Source organism: Triturus cristatus, chromosome 6 (assembly GCF_964204655.1).
Source record: "Triturus cristatus chromosome 6, aTriCri1.1, whole genome shotgun sequence".
In the NCBI taxonomy this organism is placed as follows: Eukaryota; Metazoa; Chordata; class Amphibia; order Caudata; family Salamandridae; genus Triturus; species Triturus cristatus.
In genome coordinates this window covers 1,218,121,204-1,218,148,653 of record NC_140589.1, presented here as the reverse complement: position 1 = coordinate 1,218,148,653, position 27,450 = coordinate 1,218,121,204, and the positions used below count along the sequence as shown (strand labels likewise).

Sequence of the window (27,450 nt, the reverse complement as noted above, 5' to 3'; positions counted from 1 at the left end):
TTGTAGGTTTAGTAGGTTGTATGTCCGGGGTTCTTTTTTTACTGTTCTGCTACAGTTACAGTAATGCAATGGGGCATTAACTATAGGACTTTGCTTGCTGGTGCTGCATGAATTTGTAGTTCTGCGATAGAGCGGAGAGGTTCTGCTCAAAAACACAGTCTGGCGCTCACCAGACAGGCTGCACTGCATTTTAAGTCTTCAGGGCCAGGCTGTCCTTTTAGTCCACCGGGCATTTCCCCGGTGGGCTGGAAACGCTGGAGGCCTGTTTGAAAGCCCAGGGCCGCTTCTGGTGCCTCCTTCACTTTCCCCGGTTCCCCCAGGTTAACTGCAGAATAAACGGTAAGGCTTCCAATGAGAGGGAGAGGGAAGGTAGAGCGAGAGAGAGAGCGATCAGAGAGTATAGAAGATGAGAGAGAGCATAGATGAATAGAAAGAGAGATTGCACGAGGAGACGAAGGGAGCAGGGCTGGTATGAGCATTTTTGCCGGGCTGCTTTTGGGTCCCCAGTCCGGCCCTATAAGCCTTTGAGGCCGCACCCCTACTGTTGTAGGGCAGATTTGTTGGGTATTTAGGCCTCTTGGTTATGGGTTTCAATTCCTCCTTAGCACCATTTAAGAATGTATTTCTGAAGCTCCTTTCAGCAGGACACGTTCTCTGCTTCAGTGTACATTAAATCCACCTCTGTATAGCTCTTGTTCACAGTTTGTAGGGCTGCTCAAGGCTTCCTGCTCCACCCCTGCAAAAAGGAAAAGAGGAGGACCATAGTCCCGTCCCCCACTCCTCCCCCCCGGCCAGCTCCCTTATAGAACACAGCAGCATTTCACCCAACATCCCTCTGCCCATCCATTTAGAAAGAGGTGTCAGTTTGTGCACTTCCTTTCTCCTCTCCTCGCTGGTTGTCACTCAATTTTCTGTGGAGATGAAATCAACGACCCAATTAAAATGTATCTACGCCGAAGTGTTTAAATGTGCCACACACTTGACTAAAATATGAAAGCATACATTGTATACATTTATGTTATAAGTATTGCTAATGTTGGTAGGGGCCATGACTCACAAGAGGCGAAGCCTTGAGTGGGCCATGATGCCCCTCCCTTCTCCTCTCCCTTCACAATGGTAGTAAATAGCATATTATTCTCTGCACACTTGCATGGGTCATTTGTGCCATGCTTTGTCTCCAAGTGCATTAGTATAAACGCAGGTGTTTCAGCAGCACCAGAGCACGATCACTCTAGATTTACTTATTATGTGAGCAGTGAAGAGCCAAGGGAATGTTGGTAAAGAAGCTCCAGATCTTGGAACTCTACAATGGTAATAAAATGTGATTTCACTTTTGCACTGTACTGTTTCTACACTTGCGCAAACTAACATGGTACTGGGCGACATTAATGCTCAGTGGTATGACTGGAACTGCACATGATGTCTCTTCCTGTGATAAGGCCAGGTTCATCTAGCAGAATTTAACAAGGAACCCTTGGTCAATGGATCTTCTGTTACCTGCTGAGAAGTGTAAAGGTGAGAAATAACTCATTTGAGGCGATCCAACATTTCCAATGATTATGACTCAAAAGACTACAGACTCCGGATTCAAATTTAGGGGGTGTATTACAAAGCCAGAAACAATGGAATGTACAAGCACCTCAGGACGAGGTTGTAAAAGTACATGGGAACTAATACAAAGCCATATCTACGAGTGAGCTTAATCCGATAGATCATGAAAAGAATGAAAAGTTCCAAAAACAGAACACAGGCAAGGACTGCCACAAAACGTCTAAGTCAGACTTCATCTGTGGCTGAAAGTGAAAAGCATTAGACAATCCCTACTCTATCTCTAAAGTGATATCCCTACTTAGCATTCCCCAGGCAAGATCAATTAAATGTGTCAGCTCGTGAAGACTTCCTAAGAAGTTGTATGGGTCAAGTAGCCAAAGCTAAAGAGCTCGTTCTAAGAGGCTCTCTCTTTCCTCAAATCTCCATACCCCTTCTCCTAACTCCCTTCTTCTCCCATCTCATCCCTCGGAACAGTGTCCCTAATACAGAACGCGCAGATGTAAACCACGCCCACAGATCACCTCATCGCACTGGGCACTTCTCATAGGTAAAATTCCACCATCTTCCTCATTCCATCCAAGTTCGTCTCGATGACCTTGATTCCCAGGCCTCCCCTGTGAGGCCATGGCTCGGGCCCACCCTCCGCTGCACACAGCCAAACGTCATGCACAGTAGGGGGTTGACAGGATGGTTGGCAGCAGATGTATTGTAATTAGATCTCACTTTACGTTTTTAAAAAAACATGGAAATTCACTGAAAAAAACGTTTACAGTGGAGTGATTAAGGTAGTAAGATTTTAACTCACATTACAAAAACTTTAGAAATTCACTGTAGACACCAAAAGTTGAACTGGAGTTATTTGTCTTCTCATTATAAAAACTACAATTTTAATTAAAAAAAACACTGAAATTCACCAGTTACATGTAACTGTCATAACTTGCACTGCTATGATGCACTGCTTAAGACCTCACAGTACGTCACTGATGGGATCTGAAATCTATGGCGGTGCAAGTTTTACTTATGTTGTCGTAAGTAGGGGTCGGAGGAGGAAGGCCATTTGTTGGACTTAGCCCGCTCTGCAGGGCCATCACCAAACGTTTTGTCTTTACCCCTCCTGTTTTCTTACCCTTTTTTGCGGCCTTTTTGGACTTTGTGCTCTTAATCACTGGTAACCAGTACTAAAGTGCTGGTGCTCTCCCCTTTAAATATAGTAAAATTGGCTTACACCTGAACGGCATATTTTATTTACTTATAAGTCTCTCGTAAAGTAGTAAACCACATACCCTGTTGTGTCCAAATAATTATTCCAAGGGCCACACTTACCACTGGCCCGCAATATTAAGTAAAATAAGGAGCAGTTGGCAACGTGGAAGGTTCAAACGTTTATTAGTCACCACTGAACTCTATATAGAGGAGCCTCGTCGATCCTCACCCATCAGGTGCGCCGAGGAAGACTGCTGGCTCCTTGACAGTAACACACTTTTATACATTATCAGTTCAGCATACAAAACCTTATATGTGGAAAAGTACCAGTTAGTCCTGGCGCTCCTAATGAGCTCATGCCTATATCTAGTTTCGGTTACACATACAAAGGGTTACTATCTTTACAGAGAAGGTCGAAAGGGTGACTCCCTTCTCGCCCCAGGTCTAGAGGAATTTGCTTGATACTCCCTTTTAGCAGATGTGACCTTGCTTCTCAGTAATTCAGCCTGTCTCCTAACAAATGTATGAAAAGGGGAAGCAGATGGTGTGCGGAAGAGACCATGTGATTCCTAAGCGAGAGAGCCACAATCCAAGATGGAGGCGGTTCGGTTCTCGGCCCTTTCTGTCGTACTAAGCATAACGGGAATTTCGAACCCTTGAATACACCATAACTAATCATACTATCATTAGATATACTGCGCTAATCATACCATAGCAACTTGAACACCTCAGAACGGCCCTTTTAGCGCAGCATAGCTAATGACGGAGTCAGTCTTCAAAAATACCCTCATCGATCTGCATTAAGTCATGCATTTCCTTCTGAGCCCGCTGGGTATCTATCCTGGTTTGGACGGGCTTGGGCCTAGGGATAGATCGGCGAACCTGAGTAGCGCAATATGCACAGCAAGCAGGCCCGCACTGGAGACAAAGGCAGCAGGTGAAAATGAACCCTACTACTCCCAAAAGAATCATGAATAACTTCCATCCCCAGGTAGTCACCAAATCCCAAAACCACCCGGACAAGGACCAAGTACCAGTCTCGGTGTGAATTTCAGAAGCTAGCTGATGCAGTTTCTGGATGGCTAAATGGACGGAAGGGGCGGAGTCAGGTATATATACACAACAGGAACTGCCGATGACTCTACAAGCTCCTCCACGATCAGCCAGGATAACATCTAAAACAAGACGATTTTGAAGGGTCACAAGCCGGGTCGCCTGGAGCTCCACCGTGATATTAGTTAATATCCCTGCAGTAGTATTAACCACCCCTTCCACCACTCTGGATAGCCTCCTAATTTCTTTACTAGTGAGGATGGGTCCCCATATCGGCAACACCCCTTTCATGATATCAACAAAGTGTTGAGCTGGAGTGTCAGTCTGGTCAGTGGCATCATTACTAGCGGCTCTAGCTCCCAGACTCCGCCGACTTAAGAAATGGGACCTATGATAATCAGAAGGGGCTATGTAAACCGGTGGGTAAAGGAAAGATAAGTAACACCTACCTGCCCATCCTCTGGGTAGCCAAGTGTATGCGTTTTCACCGCACACAAAATAAACATTGGGAGGGGTGAGTGTTGGGGGACTGCTGAACGTCTGTAGTCTATAAGTGTAATTACATCTGCTATAACCTACAAATAAATGTCCAGTACCCTGCACGCAGAAGGAGGAGGATGTATTCAGCACCGGGACCGGAATGATTTTTTCATCTGAGATATTTCGCTCCTGGAAATATTTGAAATACTCAGTAAAGTTAAAAGTCACGAAATCCAATACTTCATCCTTCAACCAGGTATCATTTTCGTGATCACTGTACACGTTCATGCAGGCGGTAGGATCAAGGGTACCATCCGTTCCCTCAGCATTAGGAGTAAAACCTTGGTGTTTCTCTATATAGGCTAGAATCAAGGCATAATCCTTCTCTGAGAACCGACGTTCATCTATAGTGTAGTGTTCATACAGCATGGATAACATTTTGAACCAGGCTTCGCAACTACCTAAATAAGATAAGGGCATTGATATAAACAAATCTTGCTTATGCATCACTGACGGGAGGAGACCACAGACCCAACAATCAGTAACATTTGTGGAACTATGAGTCTGGTGCAGCATCTCAATGAAGGCATTATGTACATACGTCTGTCGGTGCCTTTCCTTATGAGGGGCAAAGGTCTGGAAATGATGTTCCTTAGGAGCAGGAGTAGACACTATCAAGGTGTGCACAGGATGGCGGAATTCTAGATATATAAACAAACCTAAGCACAGTACGAATGATACAATCAATATAGAAACGAAAACAATTTTAACACGCAAACTCCATGAGGAGAACATTGGCAAATGCGGGGGAATGGTACGGGGTACTATGGGACGCCCTTCTTCAGGGACAAAACGAGCAAAAGGGTACATTTTCTCACTAAAAGTCCAATATAATCTCGGGAAAAAAAGGTCTACAAGCAGTCCGACCTGCCGGAGGGTGCTTCTTTCCTGTGTCCATATAGAGCCTCACAGGCAGACTCCTATTGTTCAGAAAAACAAAAAGGTAAAAAGATAAAAACTTCTCGCGTTGGGGTCACACTTGACGCGACCCGTGTCGAAAAGGAACTCCACCTGGGCCCCACCAACTGATCTATGTCTCTATCTTCGTTCTGAACAGAGCTTTACTTAAAGTTCCATGCTCTCAAAGAGTTCAGTCCAGTGTTCCAATAATCCTCAAGTTTTTGCTGGAGCCTCCAACTTCACTCACCGAGGCTAGACCTGGGATTCTCTATTTCCGGGGCCGCAGGTGATATCGATCCCGACCAGGGGTTTCAGGATTAACAAACAAAGTAGGCACAGTGGGGTCAGACGAGGAGCTGGGCTCCCGACCAGATACTTTGCTTTGGGCAATTGGGTGGCCACAAAGAGGGGCTTCCAAGCTCACAGCACTCTCCCCTCGCCCGTCAACCTCTCTGCGGGTGTCCAGGGAAAGTGACTCTTCAGTACTGGGCTCGCCTTGAGTTGGCAGGCCTTCCTCCTGGTCAAGCTGCTCCCTTGGCAATGGGAGGGGAACTCGCTTAAGATGGGAGATATGGATCCAGTGCTGCTTCCCTTCGACTTTCACCGCCGTTCGCGTAGCCAGGAGCACCTGGTACGGCCGGGACCAGCGCGGATCCAAACTCGACTTTCGTTGGTAGTTTCGGACCAAGACCCACTGTCCAGGTTCTACGCTGTGTCCAGGACCCTCCGGCAGGGGCTGCAGTACGGCAGATATCTGTTGATGAATGGAATGAAGATCTTTAGTCAAAGCATACAAATAGTCAGTCAACATAGGATGGTCAATGTCCCTGAAAGATTTGGGCCGGGGTACTCCCCACACGTTGGCAGGTCTGCCAAAAATTACTTCATAAGGGGAGATACCGCTCCGTGAATGGGGAGTAGTTCTCACAGACAACAGGGCCAGGGGCAGGAGATCAGGCCATTTTAATCCTGTCGTGTCCTGAAGTTTAGCCAATTTCAACTTCAGAATCCCATTATATTTCTCAACCAGGCCCGCTGACTGAGGATGTCGGGCTGCGTGAAACTTCTGCTGGATGGACAGACCTTTGCATACATACTTAACTAAGTTAGCATTAAAATGTGTCCCATTGTCACTCCAAATCACCCGTGGCAACCCATATCGAGGAAAAAACTCCTTTACCAGAGCTTTCGCAGTTGCCAGGGCAGTATTTTCTTTTGTGGGATACGCCTCCACCCATTTACTAAAAGTACAAATCACCACTAGCACGTATTTCAAATTGTTAACTCGCTCTAGCTGTATGTAATCCATTTGGAGTACTTCAAAAGGCAGAGTGGGTGGCGCAAAACTACCCGTCAGGACGGGAATACTAACCCCAGGATTATGCTGGAGACAAATTATGCAATGCTGGACCAAACTCCTAGCTGTCTTGTGGATATTAACATTATACCAGACAGGATCCAATGTTGCACAGATGCCCTGAACTCCCACATGCGAAGGTCCGTGTGCCATGGATACTACCGCATTTACAAATGCGTTTGGCAGCAACCATCTACACCTTTCTGATAAGTCAGTCCAACATCCATTCTCATCAAGCCTCCCCACCTGTTCTTGCCAGTATGTCAGCTCTTCCGGGGTCACTTCCTTTTGTAGCTCTTTCACACTATCTATGGTGTTGTTAAAAACCCCTGCTTCTATCATTCTTGTTACTACAAACATGGAAGTGGTGTCAGACTGGGCTGTTTCCTTGGCGATTCTATCCGCAAAGAAATTTCCCCTCCCCACCTCATCAATTATAACCTTGTGTGCACTGCATTTGACTATGGCCAAGGTCTTGGGCAATGTTAATGCGGCTAGTAATCGTTCTACTAATGGTCCATTCTTTATTTTCTCGCCATGGGATGTCAAGAATCCTCTTTCCGCCCATAACCTCCCGAAGCTATGTGCTACACCGAACGCGTACTGGCTGTCGGTGTAGACATTTAGCCTCAAGCCTTTCCCCAACTCACAGGCCCTGAATAATGCAACCAATTCGGCCACCTGGGCCGACCGGTATGGTATCTTTGCTGCCTCAACTACCGTTTGCAGGGTAGTGATCTCATAAGCCGCAGCTGTCGTACCATCAGGTAATTTGAAACATGACCCATCAACGTACAATTCTCCTTGGGCATCAGATAGTGGGGTGTCAGTTAGATCTATCCGGCCCTTGGTTTCTTCTTCAGTTCGAAAGATACAATCATGTATGTCTTGTCCACCGTCTCCCAAAGGGAGGGGTAACAACGTGGCAGGGTTCAAATTAACACATCTATTGATCGTTATATGAGGTGCAAACAGGGTCAATTCGTACCCTGTAAGACGCGCACTAGTTAAGTGCTGCGTCTGTGTCCTGTTTAATAATACGTCCACAGCATGAGGCACCATCACTGTCAGATCCGTATTCAGGACTAGCCCTTCCGATTGTCTGATTGCTATGGCCACTGCCGCTGCAGCCCTTAGACAACTGGGAAGTGCTCTGGCGACATTGTCCAAAACCGCAGAGAAATATGCACAAGGCCTTTGCTTACCACCAAAGTCCTGTGTCAACACTGAAAGAGAACAACCGTCCACCTCATGCACGTAGAGCACAAAAGGCTTCCGGTAGTCAGGGGTGCCAAGCACAGGAGCAGAGCAAAGAGCAGTTTTCAGAGCGGAAAAAGCAGTCTGGCCTCATCAGTCCAAGGTAAAGGTTCATGCACATCCTTCGTAGTTAGATACAGGAAAGGTTTAGTCAAGAGGGAATAGTTAGCAATCCATTGGCGACAGTAGGAAGTTATACCAAGCAAAGCGCGGACATCACGTTGCGTGCGAGGAACAGGCATGTTAGTTATGGTTGCAATGCGCTCAGAAGTCAACCGTCTTCCCTCCTTCGACAGGAGATGACCGAGATAGGTCACCTCCGGTCGACAATATTGAAATTTAGAAAGCGACACCTTGTTACCGTGAGTAGCCAAATGCTGTAGCAGGGCAACCGTGGCATCGCGGCAACCATGTTCTGTATCAGAGGCCACAAGGAGGTCATCGACATACTGCAATAGGACATTACCTGACGGCAATTGTAAAGTATCCAATACTCTTTTTAGAGCTTGGCTGTAGATACTAGGACTTTCGGTATACCCCTGGGGGGCGCCACAGAACCTAAAGCTGCGGCCTCCCAATGAGAAACCAAACAAATGTCCACTATCTGGATGAATGGGAATACTAAAGAAAGCATTCTTCAAATCAATCACCGAGAAAAAGATCGCTGTGGGAGGAATCAAGGTTAAAATGGAATTAATATCTGGTACCACAGGATATTGGGGCACCACAATCTTGTTAATCTCTCGCAAATCAATCACAAATCGATAGGTGTCAGCATAATCAGGGGACTGGGGTACGGGAGCTCGTTTAAGAATCGGAAGAATAGGGCTGTTGCAGATATTGGAAGCCGTTTCCTCCACCACCCCTGTTTTAATCAAATCAGAAATAATGGCCAGTAAAGCGCGTTCTCCCTCGGGGGCTATTTTGTACTGTGGGATCCTCGGCAATTTGGCATTCTGTTTCAAAGTGATAGACACCGGGGGGATTGGTAGGAACCCTACATCAGTGTCCCCCAGGGCCCAAAGATCCCTCGGGAGTTTTGCAAGCTCGGGGGGTAGGGAGTCCGTTTTTGAAAAACATTGAATGGAGGGGATAGAGGTATTCCTAATGGTCAGGTAAACTCCATCGGGGGAGCAATAGATGCGGGCATGCAATCTTTTTAATATATCCATACCCAGGAGATTTTCCCCACACTGGGAGGTGAGGAGGAAAGGCGAATCTATCGTTACTGGTCCCAGAGTAAGGGAAAGTGGCTTAGAAATGGGGCTCACCACCGGAGTTCCAGAGAACCCCACGGACACATTATTCTGGCCAGACAGAGCGGCCCCCGGGACCAGGGCACGTGAAACAGAACTGTTCATAGCCCCTGTGTCAACCAAAAACTTACCTGATGCATCCAGTAATTGTGCATGGACATAAGGTCCAGCTTGATCTATCGGGATTGACACATGCCCCTTACTCTGTCTTTGGCTGTCCTATGCTTGAGAATATCCGGAGCCTTCGTCCGTCACACATCCTTCATGATAGTACTGTTTACCTTGGCTTTGGTCGAAATAATTCTGACTATTCTCACCTCGGGCTGACTGTTCTTGTCTCGTGTATCCACCTCGGTGCCCACTCATCCTTCCCCGTCCACGACCCCTTGAAGCATTATTCTGCTCATACAACAACGGGCACTGGGCTCTCCAATGCCCCTTCTCCTTACAGAAAGCACATTGATTTATGCCTAGATCCGTTCGTCCAACCGTTTGCGTGGGTCCCGCCCCTCTTGGAACGAAATTCTGCAACCCTCTTCCTCTTCCTCTACCCCTCTCTACTTGCTGCAGTAACACTCGTGTTTTTAAGTCTTTCGACTTCTTTTCTGTCTTATCCTTGCTCTCATTTTCCCGATGCTCATAATACTGGGCCATGCTTAATATTGTGGAAGGCGTGGTGGTCGTCCAGGTACTCTCAGCTGCCTGTAACCGGGCCGATACCTCAGGTAGCAGATTTGTTACGAATCTATTAACAAATAAACGCACACCCCCTTCCGTGGCCAGGTCCTGTCCGCTGAAATCAATGAATACTCCCTCAAACCTCGTGAAAAAATCGGATACACTCTCATCCTTCTTTTGTTTACAAGCCGTCAGTTTATCCCAATCTACTTTCCTGGGTGGGATCAATGAATGCATATAGGTTATTATTTTTTCAGGCAAGGTCAGTATCTCAGATCGGGGCTTGTTCCCCGGTTTACGATCTCTATCCCAGTTTCTCAGTTGGTCCCATGTCCCACTAAATTCCGTAACATGGTCCTGGTCATGTACCTGGCGCCAAATGTCCACCGGTACTAATAAGGCAAAGAATAATTCAATATCCGCCAGCGTCATTACTGCTGACGAGGCGGCCTCGGTCAGTTCCTTATAATATGCAGTGGGGTTTTTTCTAGGATCTGGCAACTGGCTTTTTAGGGACAATACCTCACTCCGTTTCCAGGGGGTATAGACCCATTGTTCCTGTAACCGGGCGTCTATTCTCGGACGGGTGACGACACCTTGGGCATCCACCACCTCGGTAACCTCAGGATGGAAGATAGGGTGTACTTCTCGCATAGGGAACTGGGAGAATCCGGCGGGAATGGCAGGCTGCAAACGAGTTCTATAAGAAACCAAAGTCTGCACCTTCCCATACACTTCTTCCGGCGTCAATTGAGATTTGTGAATCTGATCAAGGATATCATACAATATAGCCGGAGCTCTCCCTCCTTGGTGTACCTGTTCCCATACAGAAATAAGACGGTTGGCCATATGTTCCAGGGCATGCTGTTGCATCACCGGTTCATAGTCTCTCATAGTACTCCAAATATCAGAAAGAGTATAAATAGGATGCCGCATCCATTGGGACGCTTGCGTGGCAATAGTTTCCCTTTCTTCCGTCCCCAAGGCAGAACGAGTGAACAACCTCCTACCCTCCGTTAGACTGGCCGGATGTATTGGAGTAGTTACAGCTGTTACCGGCGTTGTACTGGCGGAAGAGGAGGGCAGAGCAGAAGGGGAAGACATTGACCCCGGCAACAGCTGAGGGGTCCCGGCTGCAGCTGCCGTCAATAAATTAGGCAGCATGGCCATAACGTCAGACACAGATGTCGGCAATCGGGAGAGGTCCGGCAGGGAGGGAGGGGCAGGAGTGGCCGGGGGAGCCGAGGCCGAGGCCCCCAGAGACATATTTGGGACCGGGCCGAGGCCCCTGGCACCTCCGGATATATTCTCTGCGGTACATAAGGGGGCGGTGGCCTGGTGTCTAATAAATCCTCTATTTCATCTTCCGCATTCGGGCGGGTCACATAGCTCTTATCGACCTTTAATCTAAATTCGCGATTCATGCAATCCAATCCCTTTTCTACTCTGACTCGGTCATAGGCCATAGCTTTCTGAGTTATATTCTGTCCTGCCTTGGCTCTAGCTACTTTCTCTTCCCTCATTCGCCGTTGTTTGGCCTCCTTCTGCCATGCAATTAGAGCATCGAACATGGCCTGCCTACTTCGCCTAGAAAATAGTTGTTCCTGTAGGAACGCAATTTTCTTCTCATCAAATGAACCCGTCTTGGGCCATCGTAACTCCTCATTACCCTTGGTGTACTTATGCCACAGAGTGCAGAACAATAAGGGAGAGATCCCATGTTTGACATACATAAAATGGCTAGGACTGCCCTCCGGCGGGGTGGGGTGGCTCTCAGCTAATCTGGAGTCACTTGTTCGGCAGCAGCAGCCAAAACAATTTAGTTTACTAAAACAGGACATTTTGGTTAGTTTTCAGACATGTACACACAAACAACAATCAACACGAATCATACACAATAGAACCAAGCCTGTCGACTCTGGTTCACAGTTCAGACACCAAACTGCACGCGGGATTCCCGCCACCCTTCCGGCTCACCACTAAGACCAGCCCCCAACGAGGACTAGCCCCGTCAGGAGTATGCCTTGTGGCTACCCAGTCTAGGTCGCAGGTCCTTCCACGTGCAATCCGTCTATATTCCTCCGGCACGCCGTTTTAGTCAAATCAGTCAAAAGGTACGTACTTCGAATCAAAACACTGTAATGCTAAACCGATCAAGCAAGGCACCACTCTCCGGTGCGCGCCTTCAAATCAATGCACCGCTGTCCAGCGCGAGCTTCAAACAAATGCAGCCAGTGTTCAAATCAAAAATGCATCGTTCTCAACGAATGCTCTCAAATCAATCAAATAGCGCACCGTCTCCAACGCGTGCTTCAACAAAATAATGCACCGTTTACAACGCGTGCTTCAAATCAAATCAATCTATACTCACCGGGTGCACCCAGATACGAATGTTCATTCTCCGCTGCCAACTTCTCCCGACCAAATCAGTCCATTTTCTGGGTTAAGCCCGTAGGACCTCGGTGAAGGGTGACTAGCAGCAGGGGACGTACCGAAAAGTCGCGCAGAGTGGGAGAAATCCTCAGGCTCCTCTCCCGCCAACCGGTCAGGACGCCCCCCAATCCCACCACCCGAATACGGGGGGGGAAGACCCTGTCACGGGGTCCCTTCGTGGTCTCCAACTGTTGTGTCCAAATAATTATTCCAAGGGCCACACTTACCACTGGCCCGCAATATTAAGTAAAATAAGGAGCAGTTGGCAACGTGGAAGGTTCAAACGTTTATTAGTCACCACAGAACTCTATATAGAGGAGCCTCGTCGATCCTCACCCATCAGGTGCGCCGAGGAAGACTGCTGGCTCCTTGACAGTAACACACTTTTATACATTATCAGTTCAGCATACAAAACCTTATATGTGGAAAAGTACCAGTTAGTCCTGGCGCTCCTAATGAGCTCATGCCTATATCTAGTTTTGGTTACACATACAAAGGGTTACTATCTTTACAGAGAAGGTCGAAAGGGTGACTCCCTTCTCGTCCCAGGTCTAGAGGAATTTGCTTGATACTCCCTTTTAGCAGATGTGACCTTGCTTCTCAGTAATTCAGCCTGTCTCCTAACAAATGTATGAAAAGGGGAAGCAGATGGTGTGCGGAAGAGACCATGTGATTCCTAAGCGAGAGAGCCACAATCCAAGATGGAGGCGGTTCGGTTCTCGGCCCTTTCTGTCGTACTAAGCATAACGGGAATTTCGAACCCTTGAATACACCATAACTAATCATACTATCATTAGATATACTGCGCTAATCATACCATAGCAACTTGAACACCTCAACCCAGTACATTAAATGCTAATTGTGGGCCTACAGCACTTATTTTGCCCTCCACCTAAGTAGCCCCATCAAACATGTCTCAGGCCTGCCACAGTAGCCTGCCAGCAGTTTTAAACTGCCAATTTAACTTTGCAATATAATGCCTTGTCAAGTTTAAAACTCCTGTTTAATTACATATAAGTCATCCCTAACGTAGGACCTAAACAACCCATAGAGCAGGGTGCAATGTAATTAAAAAGTTGGACATATATTTTTAAGTTTTACATGTCTTAGTAATGAAAAACTCACAAATTTTCTTTTCACCACTGTGAGGCCTACCCCTTCCATAAGATAACATTGGGTTACCTTATTACACTTAATAAGTGCTAACGTTTGATTGTGCGCAGATAGGAAGGTCATGAGAGGTGTCTGAGGAATTGTAATTTAAATTCCTCTTTAATGGTAAAGACGGATTTTAAGGTTCAATTCTAAAAAAAACACTTTTAGAAAATTGGCATTTTCATGACCTAATCATTTGGTGCATGCAGCCTCTGCCTGGGTCCCGTGAGTAGGTGTATTTGGCAGTTGACTTTTGTGTATTCCTCCCAGACATCATCACAGTAGTGGGTCTGGGTGTTGGCAGGATGGGCCTTCTCCGACTTGATAGGTGAGCGGAGAATTCACTTACCATATTTGCACATGAAAAGAACTGGTTCAGCTCTCACACAAAGGACTTCACACTTGCCTATTGTGCCCCCAGACAGACTGGGAAGAGGGCAGGGAAGCAGGAAATTCCAGATGCCTCTATAAGGGGAAATTCCAGAAGTTTTTCCCACTTCAAAGTTGAACCCTCAGACCCACACTTCAGATCACCTCTGGACCTGTGGAAGACAGAGAAGAAGGACTGGTCTGCTGCAAGAAAGTCTGCTCTGCTGCCCTGCTGCCTGAGTAAGAAGGATTGGACCTGTACCTTGAACCCAGGACCACCAGAGTGACTCCAAGGGCTATTTGGCTTTCCTACTGATCAGATTCTCAGGGGCAGAAAAGGCTCCAATCATTTTGAACCCTGCACCTGGACTCTGCCTGCTATGAGTCCTAACCCCCAATTGGTGCCTCTCCAGTCCTGGACCCTTGGAAGTGGTTTAACAGTGCTCTGCCAGCCCAGTTGCTGTCCCCATCAGAACCTACGCCGCACGATGCAACCCGATGCAGCCCTCGCAGCTCCTTATCGAAACCAATGCAGCATGATGCAACTTGAGGCGGCACTTGCATCGCAGCATTCGCAGCTTCTCATTGAAATTGACACAGTGTGAGGCAACTTGATGCAAGGCCGCTGCACGGTGCAACAGGCCCAGAGTACTTTGCTTGGTAAGAAATTTAAATTTTCACATTTATTGAGATTCCTGTCAAAAAACAACTTCAATTACCGCCAGCCAATCGGTATATAACTTTGAGTGGATCTTATCGGAAGCAGTTTGGCAGACATGGTACTCTATCGCAAATGTGAAGGAGTACCCTGCCTTTCAAATTGCCCTTCTACTCTTCCTGTTTAGGGTTGTGAGGACTTCTACTTTTCCATCATAAAGCCTTTGTTTGCTCCATTGATGGAAAGCTTCCTGCTACAGAGTAGGGGCTGTCAGAGGAAGGGCATTATACCACACACCATATTTAGTGCAGATGGTGTGATGGCCTTTTTTTCGGTCTGTCACTGCCAGGAAAAACCTGAAAGAGATGTACAGAAAAAAACAAGTAGTAACACAGAAAGCACTCCCTAGGTGTGGTGGTCATTCGGTTTTGTTTTTCAATAACACACACCTACTTTGGGACTTTGTTTTTAAAAAGTAAAAGCTTTGTAAACATTTGGAGGACACCACATTTTTGTACATTGACAGAAAACATTAGTACGGCAGATCCTATAAAATTACAGAATTCCATTGGGTCAGCAGTGATCTTTAAATTTGGCGAATAGTCATCTGTCAGGTTTGCAAACTAAATGCTCGCCACCAGCCTTATGACCAAAGTACCGTCTGCCAAGCTTTAAATCTAAGTCCGCAGGTAAAATCTTTGAAAGGGATGACCTGCTTGATGTATATGACCTACATGCCATCACAATCAACCTGACATCTTGTTTCAGTCCTGATCAACTGTGAACAGTGACTTCTGCTTGACGCCTTACGTTTTCCCTAAAGCTTTAGCAATTCATATCTCTGGTTCCCCTTATTGTGTTTTGATCTTTTTTGTTTCAATAGATGATTTTACTTTGAGAAATATGTTTTGTTATTTTTGTTGTATTGTGTTTTGGCTATTTAATTGTATTGGTACTTCGAATTCTTGACACGTTTTTTGTAAATTAATCCTGTCTGCCTTCTGCTATAGCTGCCAGAGGTTGGGCCCAGGACCTCTATTGAACTTGAGTATTGGACCTTGCAAGATTTTGGATTTATTACTTGGGAAGGACTCACATTCCCTCTAACTAATTACCCATTCATATTACATTGGTGTTCAGCAGTAGGACGCAGACCTTGTGTTTAGCAGTTGCTGCTCAGTGATAAGGGCCAAAATTGAAAAAGTTTGTACAGATTTGACAGCAAAAATTGATCTTTGATTTTATTTAACATAATGTTCTCCTTTGAGTGGAGTGGGGCAGCTGCTCAGAGGAAGATGATATGTCCCAATTGCTCATATACTGCATCCGGGGCAGTGAACTACCACAGGGGGGTAGTGAAATAGTGGATAGGAACACTCCGGTAGACTCACCACAGATCTCTGAGGGGTCCTATCCTTACGTTAGGGTACATAGACCCAGAATAGTGTAAGGGATAGGAGGCGGGGATTATCTGATGTTAAAGGCGAGAACCAAAAACTGGCAAGGGTGAGGCTGCTTCTGACCTGAGTGTGCTGCTTGTACTTTCAAAGAGACAAAGAGACAAGAGACGGGACTTGGATCAGGCAGACTCTTGAAGGACATGGGAGAGTGTGTCACCCTTAAGGAGAACTTTGGGTCCACCATTGAAGACCTGAAGTACTAGGTCATTGTTAAGTCTTAGAATGTCACCCCTGAGGTGGTAGAAGTGAGAGTGGAAGGAAACTGTCTACAAACTAAGGGTGTAACCCCTCAGTATGAGAAACCTAAATCGACAAAGAGACCCCAGGAGCAAGTGGGAGACATCATGCCAGCCCATAATCTGAAAGTGAGACCTACCTGAGGCACTGGGTTGAAGCATCTGCCTGTCAGTGGAGGGCCAGTTTTCAGATTTCCTGATACTTACAGCTGTCAGTGGACTCTGTTAAATGTTTTTATTTTGGGCAGAGCCGGTCCAAACCTGGGGGCAGATGGTGGCAGGATAGGTGGCATCACTTTGTTGGCCACATTGGTTCTGTTCTCATGCTGGGATAAATTTGTGGGAAGGGAAGATGTATCTCTTTCCCCGATGCGTTCCATGGATGACGGACATGTTCCCAATGGGTAAGGATAATAGCTGGGGTGAGCTTGAGAGAGTGGCAGTACTGTCAATGCCACGTATTGTGGGAAAGTATAAAACTGCTGAGGTCGTCTCTCTTCCTACACTGAGTGGACTTGACTGTAAAATGTGGGACTGGAAGGACTTGACAGTAAAATGTGAGTCTGGAACTGACCATGTCAATGCAGATGGCTTTTCCACATGTGTTCTTCTCAGACAATGAGAAGAACTGCCTAGGGAATGCCTAAGTTGTTACTTGAATTTCAGCTAAAGGTGTGGAGCAGTGTGATTAAACCTCTCTTTTTGCGCAGTCAGCCACATTCGTTTTGCGGACTGGTATTGCTGGAGTTTTAACTCCACTCTGGGGGCACTTTTAATCAGCTCCCAATGTGTATGCTCTCAATCTTTAACATGATAAAATTGACTAATTCCCATATTTGCCTTTCCTGTAAGGCAATAGTATACTGTGCAGGAAATACCGCAATGGCATCAAAGTAGGTAAATGTCACCTGTGAACCTATTGTGCCATTCACTAGGCTGACCAGGAAAACATGTGTAGCTTAAATGCTTCAGCTTTCAAACCTGCAGGCAGACCTGTTACAATAGCCCTTTTTCCATATAGCCAGCCATACTTTTTCATTTTAGGGTTGTCACCCCATAGAAAGTGTTTTAACCAACACAGAGCTCACCGACGTCATTACACTGAAAGTTGAAGTGAAATGAGCCGATTAAATGATCCGATGGGCTTATTTCACTTTCACTGCCTGCATGCTTGGGGGGCTGTCTCAGCCCCGGGCACATAGGCAGACGGGAGAGGTACCATTGGAAAGGGGAAAATCTCCCCTTTTCAATGGTACCCTTCCCTAGTGGATCCCTACTTGGGGATCCCAGCAGAAGGAAAATTATTAGATGGCCATATTCAGTCTTCCTGCCCCCTTGGGGGACTTAGGGGGCAACAGCAACCGATTGCCCCCCAGGGGGAGGGCAGAAAGCACACTAGGCACCAGGTTTTAAAAAAAAGCAAAAATAGGTGTGGGGGCTGCCTGAAATGAGCATGCCAATTCCCCCACACAGCAAAACAAAAAGGACAGTCTTTCTGCCCCCCAAGGGGGGCAGATGGGTGTTATTATCTCTGGTCTGCCCCTCCGAGAGGGTTGAAAGCCCACTAGACACCAGGGAATTTGTTTTTAATTATAAAGAGGGATAGGGGCTGCCCACTATGGGCAAGATCATGCCTCCACCCACAATAATCAAAACAGGGGGCAGATGGGGGCACTAGCCGCCAATCTGCCCCCCGTGGGGCATAAAGCTTATTAGGCACCAGAGATTTATTTTTTAATATGTAGGGGTCGGGGCTGCCCGAAATGGGCATGCCAATGCCCCCCACCTCCCCAAACAAAAAAGGGACAGTCTTTATTACAGCCCACGGGGGCAGATTAGGGTTATAATCCCTGATCTGTCCCCAGGAGGGAAGAAAGCCCACTAGACACAAGGGATTTTTTTAAATAAAACAGGGCTAGGGGCTGCCCGTAATGGCCAGGACCATGCCCCCACCCTCCAAAAAAAGGCCATAGTCTTTCTGCCGCCCAGGGGGGTGCAGATGGGGACAGTAGCCCCCAGTCTACCCCGAGATAACAAGAGAGGGGCCCCCCTTAACCAAAGTTACAGGGCACCAAAATGACAACCAGTCAAAATTGAACTGATTCCCTTTGGATATATTCAAAGAAGCCGAATTACAGATCATACACCATTCATACCAGATTCAGCTAATATCACCAAGAAGTCCTGATTAGTTCAATGTATAGATTTATTCTTTATATTTAGATATGGTTAAATACCATCATAAATACAAATTATGCATTCAGTATGACAATAAAAATATACACAGCAAATTGCTCTGTATACAATTCAAAAAACCCCACCAGACATATTCTAAAAACAAATCAATGGTTCCAGAAACTGACACAGAAAGTTCAAATTTTTTACTAAAACGGGAGGATACCATAGGCATTATTTTTTTGCCATTTTAGCGCATTAATCGAGCAAAACGGTCATTGGTCAAACCACTATGGTGAAAAAGTCTCTTTGATCAACCAACGCTGAGTCGGTTTAAAGCTTTAATAACTCGGCATCGAAGCGTTTCGGTGGATTTGAATGGTATAACCACCTTCTTCAGGAACAAGACTTGATGTCTCCCACAACTTCATATCAGTAATAAAAGTATATAGTAGTGACTCTTTAGGGTGGGCTCCTCAGATTCAAATGCCACCCACAGGTTTCTTCGAGATGCTCATCAAGATCAGAATTTCACTGTAAGGCTTAAAACAGTCCTATTGTTTCTCTTTGTTTTCTGTGGGATTAAATAATCTCCACTATACACTACTTCCAACTTGTGGTTACATGGATCGAACTCCCAAGGTCCCAACTGGAACCGAAACAAGAACTGCCTTTGGTCCTCCAGGATTCACCTTCTGTTTTTCATCTACATTTAGTGGTGGGGCTGCCCTGAATGGCCTTTGTGTGACCTGCCTTCGGTTCTCCAGGATTCACCTTCCGTTTTTCATCCAAATTAAGTGGTGGGGCTGCCCTGAATGGCCTTTGTGTGCACCACCCCACCAAGAAATAGGCATTGTCTTTCTGCCCCACCTGGGGACAGATGGGGGCAATAACCCCCGATCTGACCTCCCTAGGGGGCAGAAAGCCCACTAGGAATCAGGGTTTACATTTTTGTGTAAATATATGGTTGGGAGCTGCCCAGAATGGGCATGGCAATGCCCTAACCCCCACCAAACAAATAGCCATAGTCTTTCTGCCCCCAGGGGGAGGGCAGAAAGTCCACTAAGCACCAGAGAGTATTTTCTTTTAGCCAGAGTAGAGGTGGGGACTATCCAGAATGGGCATGCCAATGCCCCCACCCAACTCTAAAACAATAGGACAGTCTTTCTGCCCCTCGGGAGGCAGTAAGACCACAAGGAAGCAAGGGACTATTTTTTTTCTCGTAGGCAGGTGTGGGGGATGCCAATGCCCCCCCAAACAATAAGCACTTTAGCCCCCTATCTGCCCTCTGGGGGGGGGCAGACAGCCCACTAAGCACCAGACATATGTTTATGGGCAAAGGTCGCCCCCCCTTCTTTTGAGCACACATTTTGGTCGCTTCTGACCCCCTTGGGGCATAAGTGTAAGCGTATGTTTTAGGCTGATTCTGCTTTGGGCACACACACAAGTGAGGCATCATTTTGATCGGGAGTCTGAGTGGAACGCTTGTTGGTGGGAATGTTTTGCTGGTGCGGTGATCTCACAACCTTGCCATACAGAAATGTGAGGAAAATGTGACTTTTAAGCTATATTTGAGGTTTGAATGGGATTCTGAGTATCTATCACAAAACAATCTGTTTTTACAAGGGGGGCACCTGTGTTTTTTGGTCCTGGGCTCAGACGCCATCTAGGGAAACCTATCAAGCCCAGACAATTCTGAAAAGTAGACATCTGGAGGAGTCCAGGGAGCTGTGATGTGCGTAGGTCCCCCAAAGTTCTTTTTACCCAGAATACCCTGCAAAACTAAATTTTAGCAAAAAAAAGAAATCAGGTTTTCCTCACATATCTGTATGGGAAAGTTGTGGAATCACCGGGCCCGCACAAATTTCCCACCCCCCAGCGTTCCCTCAATTCTCCCGATAAAAATGCTACCTAACTTGTGTGGGTGGGCCAAGTGACCCCGACAGGGAAGGGCCCAAAATGTATTGTGGAGGCATAAAAAATAATCGATCTGAAAATGACCTGGTATTGTAAGGGAGTCACCTGTGTTTTTGTCCGGGTTTGGCAACCATGTAGGGAAACCTACCAAACCCAGACATTTCTGAAAACTAGAAACTCAGAGGAGTCCAGGAATGTGTAGCTTGTCTCGATCTCTTGACGTTTTGTTACCCAGAATCCCCTGCAAACCTGAAATGTTGTAAAAAAAATCAAGTTTTTCTCACATTTCTGTGTGGGAATGTGGTGGGATCACCCGACCGACACAACATTTTCAAGGTATAATTTTTATCAGGATACAAAGGGGAATGCATGGTGGTAGGAAATTTGTGCCGGCGCAGTGATCCCAGAAATACATTTAAGGAAAATGCTATTTTGTTTAGCTAAATTTGAGGTTTGCAGGGGATTCTGGATAGGAAAACGTTGGGGGAACAATGCAAGTCACACATCCTTGGACCCCCTTGGGTGTCTAGTTTTCAGAAATGTCTGGGTTTGGTAAGTTTCTCTAGATAGCCACCGAGCCCGGTACCAAAAACGCAGGTGCCCCCTTGCAAGGTCATTTTGTGATAGATCATTTTTATGTCTCCAAAATATGTTTTGGGCACTTCCCTGTAGCAGGAACTTGGCCCACCCACACAAGTGAGGTACCATTTTTATCAGGAGACTTTTGGGAATGCTGGTTGGGTGGAAATTTGTAGATCCATGCAGATTCCAGACCTTTCCATCACAGAAATTTGAGGAAAATGTGTTTTTTTTTACAGATTTTGAGATTTGCATGTAACAGAACCTATTGAGAGCCACACGAGTCACCCCATCCTGGCTTACCTTGGGTGTCTAGTTTTCAAACATTAAAAAAAAAATTAGGTTTTCTTGGCTTCATGCTGAACTATGGCTCAAAACCACAGCTTGGCACATTGCTAAAAAAGGGTTCGTTTTTCACTGCGCGAATTTGATGGGTCCACATTGCACTTTGGCCCGTTTCCTGTCGCAGACACTAGGTCCACCCACACAAGTGAGGTAGCGTTTTTATCGGGAGACTTAGGGGAATGCAGAATAGTAGAACACGTGTTATTACCAATTGACTTTCTTTGCATTTCTGCCTTTTAAATGTAAGACAATTTGTAAAAAAACTAAAAAAAGAAGTCATTTTGAAAAACTGACCTGTAAGTTACATGCTTGTATGGGTATCCACAATTTTGGAGATGTGAAAAAAAAAACACTGCTTCTAAACTCTATATTTTGTTCCAATTTCAGAAATATATTGGTTTCCTTGGTACTTATTTTTCACTCTTTATATTTCACCAAATGAATTGCGATTTACCCGGTAGACAGTGAAAAACCATTGCACAGCTCAGTTATTGGCTCTGGGTTCGGATGCAACAGTATATTGGTTTTAAAAATCTGTCATACTTTGAAGAAGTTACTGGTTACGGGTATATATAGGGCAATAGGATGTATGGATAGTGCCTGCAACAGAAAACAGCTCAAAACGCAATGTGGACACACCACATTTTTCCACTGAAAACAGACCTTTTTTGCTGCGGATTTTGAGCCATAGCTCATACGGCACTTAGAGAAATCTAGCAAACTTGTACATTTTCGAAAACTAGACACCCAGAGGAATCCAGGATTGTGTGGCTCTTACCATGTTCTGTTACCCAGAATCCCTTGCAAACCTATAACTTTGTAAAAACAAAAAACACTTTTTCCTAATATTTCTGTGATGGAAAGTTCTGGAATCTGCGTGGACCAACAAACTTCCACCCACCCAGCACTCCCTCAAGACTCCTGATAAAAAGGTTACCTCACTTGTGTGGGTAGGACGCAACAGGAAATGGGACAAAACGTACTGTGGAGACTTGAAAATTATCAATCACAAAAAGACCTGGTTTTGCGAGGTAGTGACCTGCATCTTTGGTCCCTGGCTCGGCGGCCTTGTAAGGAAACCTACCAAACCCAGACATTCTGAAAACTAGACACCCAGAGGAGTCAAGTGAAGTGTGGCTTGCGTGGATCCTCCAATGTTTTCTTACTCGGAACCCCCCACAAACTTAAATGTTTGCTAAAAACAATCACATTTTCCTCACATTTTTGTGTGGGAAAGTTGTGGAATCACCGGGCTGACAAAAATGTAATGCCACCCAGTGTTCCCCCAGGACTGCCAATAAAAATGGTACCTCACTTGTGTGGGTGGGCCAAGTGTGAGTTGGCCTAGTCCCTGTGACAGGAAACGGCCCATAATGCAACGTGGACAAACCACATTTTTACAGTGAAAACTGACCCATTTAATGCAAAGTGCCTAGCTGTGGATTTTGAACCCTAGCTCTGCCGGCACCTAAGAAAACCTAGCAAACCTATACATTTTTTTAAACTAGATATGCAGGGGAATCCAGGATGGGGTGACCTGTGTGGCTCTCACCAGGTTCTGTTACCCAGAATCCCTTGCAAACCTCAAACTTTGTAAAAAAAAAAATCCTCACTTGTGTGTGATTGAAAATTCTGGAATCAGCATGGATCCACAAATTTCCACCCTCCCAGCATTCTCCAAAGTCTCCTGATAAAAATGGTACCTTACTTGAGTGGGTAGGCCTAGTGCCCGCGACAGGGAATGGGCCAAAACGCAACGTGGACACACAACATTTTTTACAGTGAAAACTGACCCTTTTTTTTGCAAAGTGCGTAGCTGTGGATTTTGAACCCTAGCTCTGCTGGCACATAGGGAAACCTAGCAAACCATTACATTTTTAAGAACTAGACACCCAGGGGAATCCAGTAGGGTGACTTCTTTGTCTCTCGCCAGGTTCTGTTACCCAGAATCCCTTGCAAACCTCAAACTTTGTCAAAGAAAACAAATGTTTCTCACAATTTCTGGGACAGAAAGTTCTGGAATCTGCGTGGGTCTACAAAATTCCACCCACTCCGCATTCACCAAAGTCTTTTGATAAAAATGGTACCTCACTTGTGTGGGTAGGCCTAGTGCCCGTGACAGGAAACGTGCCAAAACGCAACTTGGAGACACCACATTTGTACAGTGAAAACTGAATCTTTTTTTTTGCAAAGTGCCTAGCTGTGGATTTTGAACCCTAGGTCTGCATTCACCTAGGGAAACCTATCAAACCTATACATTTTTTAAAACTAGACACACAGGAAAATCCAGGACAGGGCGACTTGTGTGGCTCTCGCCAGGTTTTGTTACCCAAAATTCCTTGTAAACCTCAAATATTGTAAAAAAAACAAATTTTCTTCAATTTTCTGTGATGGTAAGTTCTGGAATCTGCTTGGATCCACAAACTTCCACCCACCCAGCATTCACCAATGTCTCCCGATAAAAATGGTACCTCACTTGTGTGGGTAGGCCTAGTGCCCGTGACACGAAACAGCCCACAACGCAATGTGGACACACATTTTTCCAGTGAAATCAGGCCTTTTTTTTGCAAACTGTCTAGCTGTGGATTTTGCACCTTAGCTCAGCAGGCACCAAAGGAAACCTATCAAACCTATACATTTTTAAAACTAGACACCCATCGGAATCCAGGATGGGGTGACTTGTGTGGCTCTCCCCAGGGTCTGTTACCCAGAATCCCTTGCAAATCTTAAACTTTGTTAAAAAAAACACATTTTCCTCACATTTCTTTGATGGAAAGTTATGGAATCTGCGTGGATCCACAAAATTCCACCCACCCCGCATTCTCCCAAGTCGTCCGATAAAAATGGTACATCACTTGTGTGGGTGGGCCACGCAGGGAAGGGCCCTAAACAGATTGTGAAGACATCAAAATGACCTATCATAAAACAACCTTGTTTTGCTAGGGCTGTCACCTAGATTTGTCGCCCCGGGCTTGGCGACAATCTAAGGAAGCCTACCAAACCCACACATTTCTGAAAACTACACACCCGGGGGAGTCTAGGGAGGTATGGCTTGCGTGGACCCCGCAACGTTTTCCTACCAAAAATCCCTTGCAAACCTCAAATTTAACTGAAAAAAATCACATTTTTCTCATATTTCTGTGTGAGAAAGTTGTGGGATCAACGGGTTTACACAAATTTCCCACCACCCAGCGTTCCTCCAGGTCTTCCGATAAAAATGGTACCTCACTCTCGTGGGTGGTCCAAGTACCCGTGACAGGCAAGGGCCCAAAACGAGGAGACATCAAAATGACCTATGACAAAACAGCCTGGTTTTGCATGCGGGGATCACCTGGGTTTTTGGCCCCTGGCGGCCATCTAGGGAAACCAACCAAACACACACAAAAAAACTTGTTGAGATCCATGAAAGGCACACCACCCACTACTCCCCATTTTTTTGGTTTACAAAATATCTAAAGCTGGTAAATTCTCCCTAGATTTAAACTACACCTTAGCACAGAAAGACAGATATGACAAATCTGACTGTCTGTTCATCTGTTCCTCAAGTACACACACTTACTGGTTGGATTTGGCACGAGGGTGAGTGAAGGTTCAGAGCATAACATTTTATTAACAAGAGATTTCACAAAAAGTAAATGCACTGTTAATAATTAAAATGTTAAAAACCTGAACCAATGACTCACAGCTCTTGAGCTGTAAAGCCATGGCAAGGCACCAACTTCTTTACAAGCCATTCACACACCTGTCATACGTGACACACAAGACTATTCACACTGCCAGCTGTGGGCCCAGCACATTACAACATTCACATCAACATACAGCGCCATTCAAGGGCCCATCACTTTCATAAGCCCACATGACTGACACAGCAGTAACACCAGCTGGTGGTTGACATAGTGTGTGCAGTGGCGTTTGGCTAGCAGAGTGTGTAATGACCAGCAGGAAGTCACTACTCACACATTGTCAGCCAAATGCCAGCCCATGCACACTGCCTGTCAAGCACCAGTCCACGCACACTGCCAGCCAGTCCACCCACACCGCCAACCAAATGCCGGTCCACTCACAACACCAGCCCATCTACACTGCCAGCCAAGCACCAGCCCACCGCCAGGCAAGCACCAACCCATGCACACCGCCAGCCAAGTGCCAGTCCATGCACACCGCCAGCCAAGTGCCAGTCCATGCACATGTCCAGTCAAGCGCCACTCCATGCACATCGCTAGCCAAGCACCAGTCCACGCACACCGTCATCAATTTCATTTTAACATGAAAAAACCCACAAACCAATTGGAACTAGATACAAAACTATAACTACAAACACAACAGTGGTAACTAAAGTCATAATTCTAATGCCACCCGTGAAACTGAACAAGACCAGGTAGTACACTATTAGACTCACGGTTGTTTCCAAAAACTCTTTTGAGTGTGATGCAATCTGAAACATGTGGGCTCACACAGCTCAGGATTAGAAGGAAATCAGCACAATCCATACGACTCTCCTTCCGCATACTTCTTCGCAAACAGACTCTACATCTCTTAGAGGGATTGCTTTTTAGGGGCGTGGGGGGAATTAAATCTGGAAAGTGGCGCTCTTTCAATCTAGCCACATCCTACACCACTCCAACTCTAGGAACACTTGCCTATTTTACTACAACAAGGCTGCTTATCACAGACTCCTGAAACTGAACAAAAGTCATCTTTGACGCTGGAGAACACTCCTTGAACACAACAAAAGCATTAAAAGTTGCTAAATTGAAAAGATGGAGAGCAACTTCTTATACCAAATGTAAGCCTTACGAACAGCAGTGTAAAGTTCCAAACTCTGATCTACTCTATCGACACCACCCATGTGCTTATCGTAGTCTACAATGCACACAGGTTTGCACACGTCAGCAACTTGACCCCAAACAGTCACTGGTGAAGTACTGTAATCATGGATGGTAGTCAGCATGTACACATCCCTCCTGTCCACAAATTTCACAGCCAGCAGTTCATCACTACGCAAGGCACTGCACTGTCCCCTCTGAAGCTTATTGCAAACAAGCTCTTTTGGGTAACCTTTATGGTTAGAGCAGATTGTGCCACAAGCAAGTATGTCCACTTTGAACAATTCCTTAAACCGTTGCACAGCAGTGTATAAGTTATCTAGGTACAAATGGTGACCTTTGTTAAACATCCCTCTAGCAAGTTCCCAAACAAATTTCTCTGAAACTCCTAAAGTGGACGGATAACCAGGGGGGTCAATAGTGGAATCCCTACCAGTGTACACCCAAAAATTATAGACATATCCTGTCCCACTTTCAGACAACATATACATCTTAATTTCATAATGCGCCCTCTTGCTAGGAATGTACAGCCAAAAAACCAAATGGCCCTTGAACAGGTCAAAGACTCATCAACAGCTATTTCTTTCCCTGGAGTATAGATCTCTGAAAATCGATCTACAAAGTGATCAAGAACAGGCTGATTGTTAAAAAGGCGGTCACAGTCAGGGTGATCTTGTGGCAACGCCAAAGCATTTTGAACAAAATGCAGCATCCGAAGCAAAACTAAATACCGATTACAACTCATAATTGCAGGAAATGTGGCTGTTGCCATCAGTGGACTGGTAGACCAATATGAAGCCAGGGACGGCTTCCTTATCAAGCCCATCAAAAAAGTCAAACCCAAAAACTTCTTCATCTCATCCAGATTTGTGGGAGTCTACTGGGTGCTCTAGAGCGAGCCTAAGTCTGGCACTGTTGTCCCTCAAATATTGTTCAGCATATATATTAGTCTGCTCAACAATCTCAGCCAAAAATACATTATCCATAAACAACTGAAAAAACTGTATGGACAAAAACGTTTCGCAATTCTCACTACACCCTGCATCACCACTAAGGCAACACCGGCTGCACCAAGTTTGGATCAACCCAGAGTCCAGCACTTCCAATGGGAAACAGCCCCAGGCTGCAATCCAGATGCCTCTTGCTGCACCATCGACACATCAGTGTCCTCCTCTAAAACAGGCACTTCATCCGCACTGAGAATAGCTTTATCCGCACTGAGAGTAGCTTCATCATCAGATGATTCCTCGTGGACAGAAAACTCACTGCCAGAATCTTGCACTCCCTCCCCATAATCATGGTCAGAGGAAGATTCAAAAAGCATACCAACCATCCCCTGAGCAGTAATTCTGTGGCTAGATATAATCATTACTAATAAAGGTAACTTGTCAAACAAGTCAACAACAACAAACACTTTGTAAAATAAGTAATAAACACAATGTGGCTTTTATCACAAAGTCCTTTATACTCCAAAACTATACCACTCACTTGCCAGAAGCAGC

The 27,450-nt window shown here is 45.8% G+C and overlaps 1 protein-coding gene across 4 annotated transcripts in view; it reads left to right on the top strand.

The window, feature by feature from the left end:
• The window catches only part of CDK19 (cyclin dependent kinase 19), a 1,761,913-nt gene that overhangs the window by 927,505 nt on the left and 806,958 nt on the right, over positions 1-27,450 (top strand). The gene's annotated exons all lie outside the window — the stretch shown is intronic.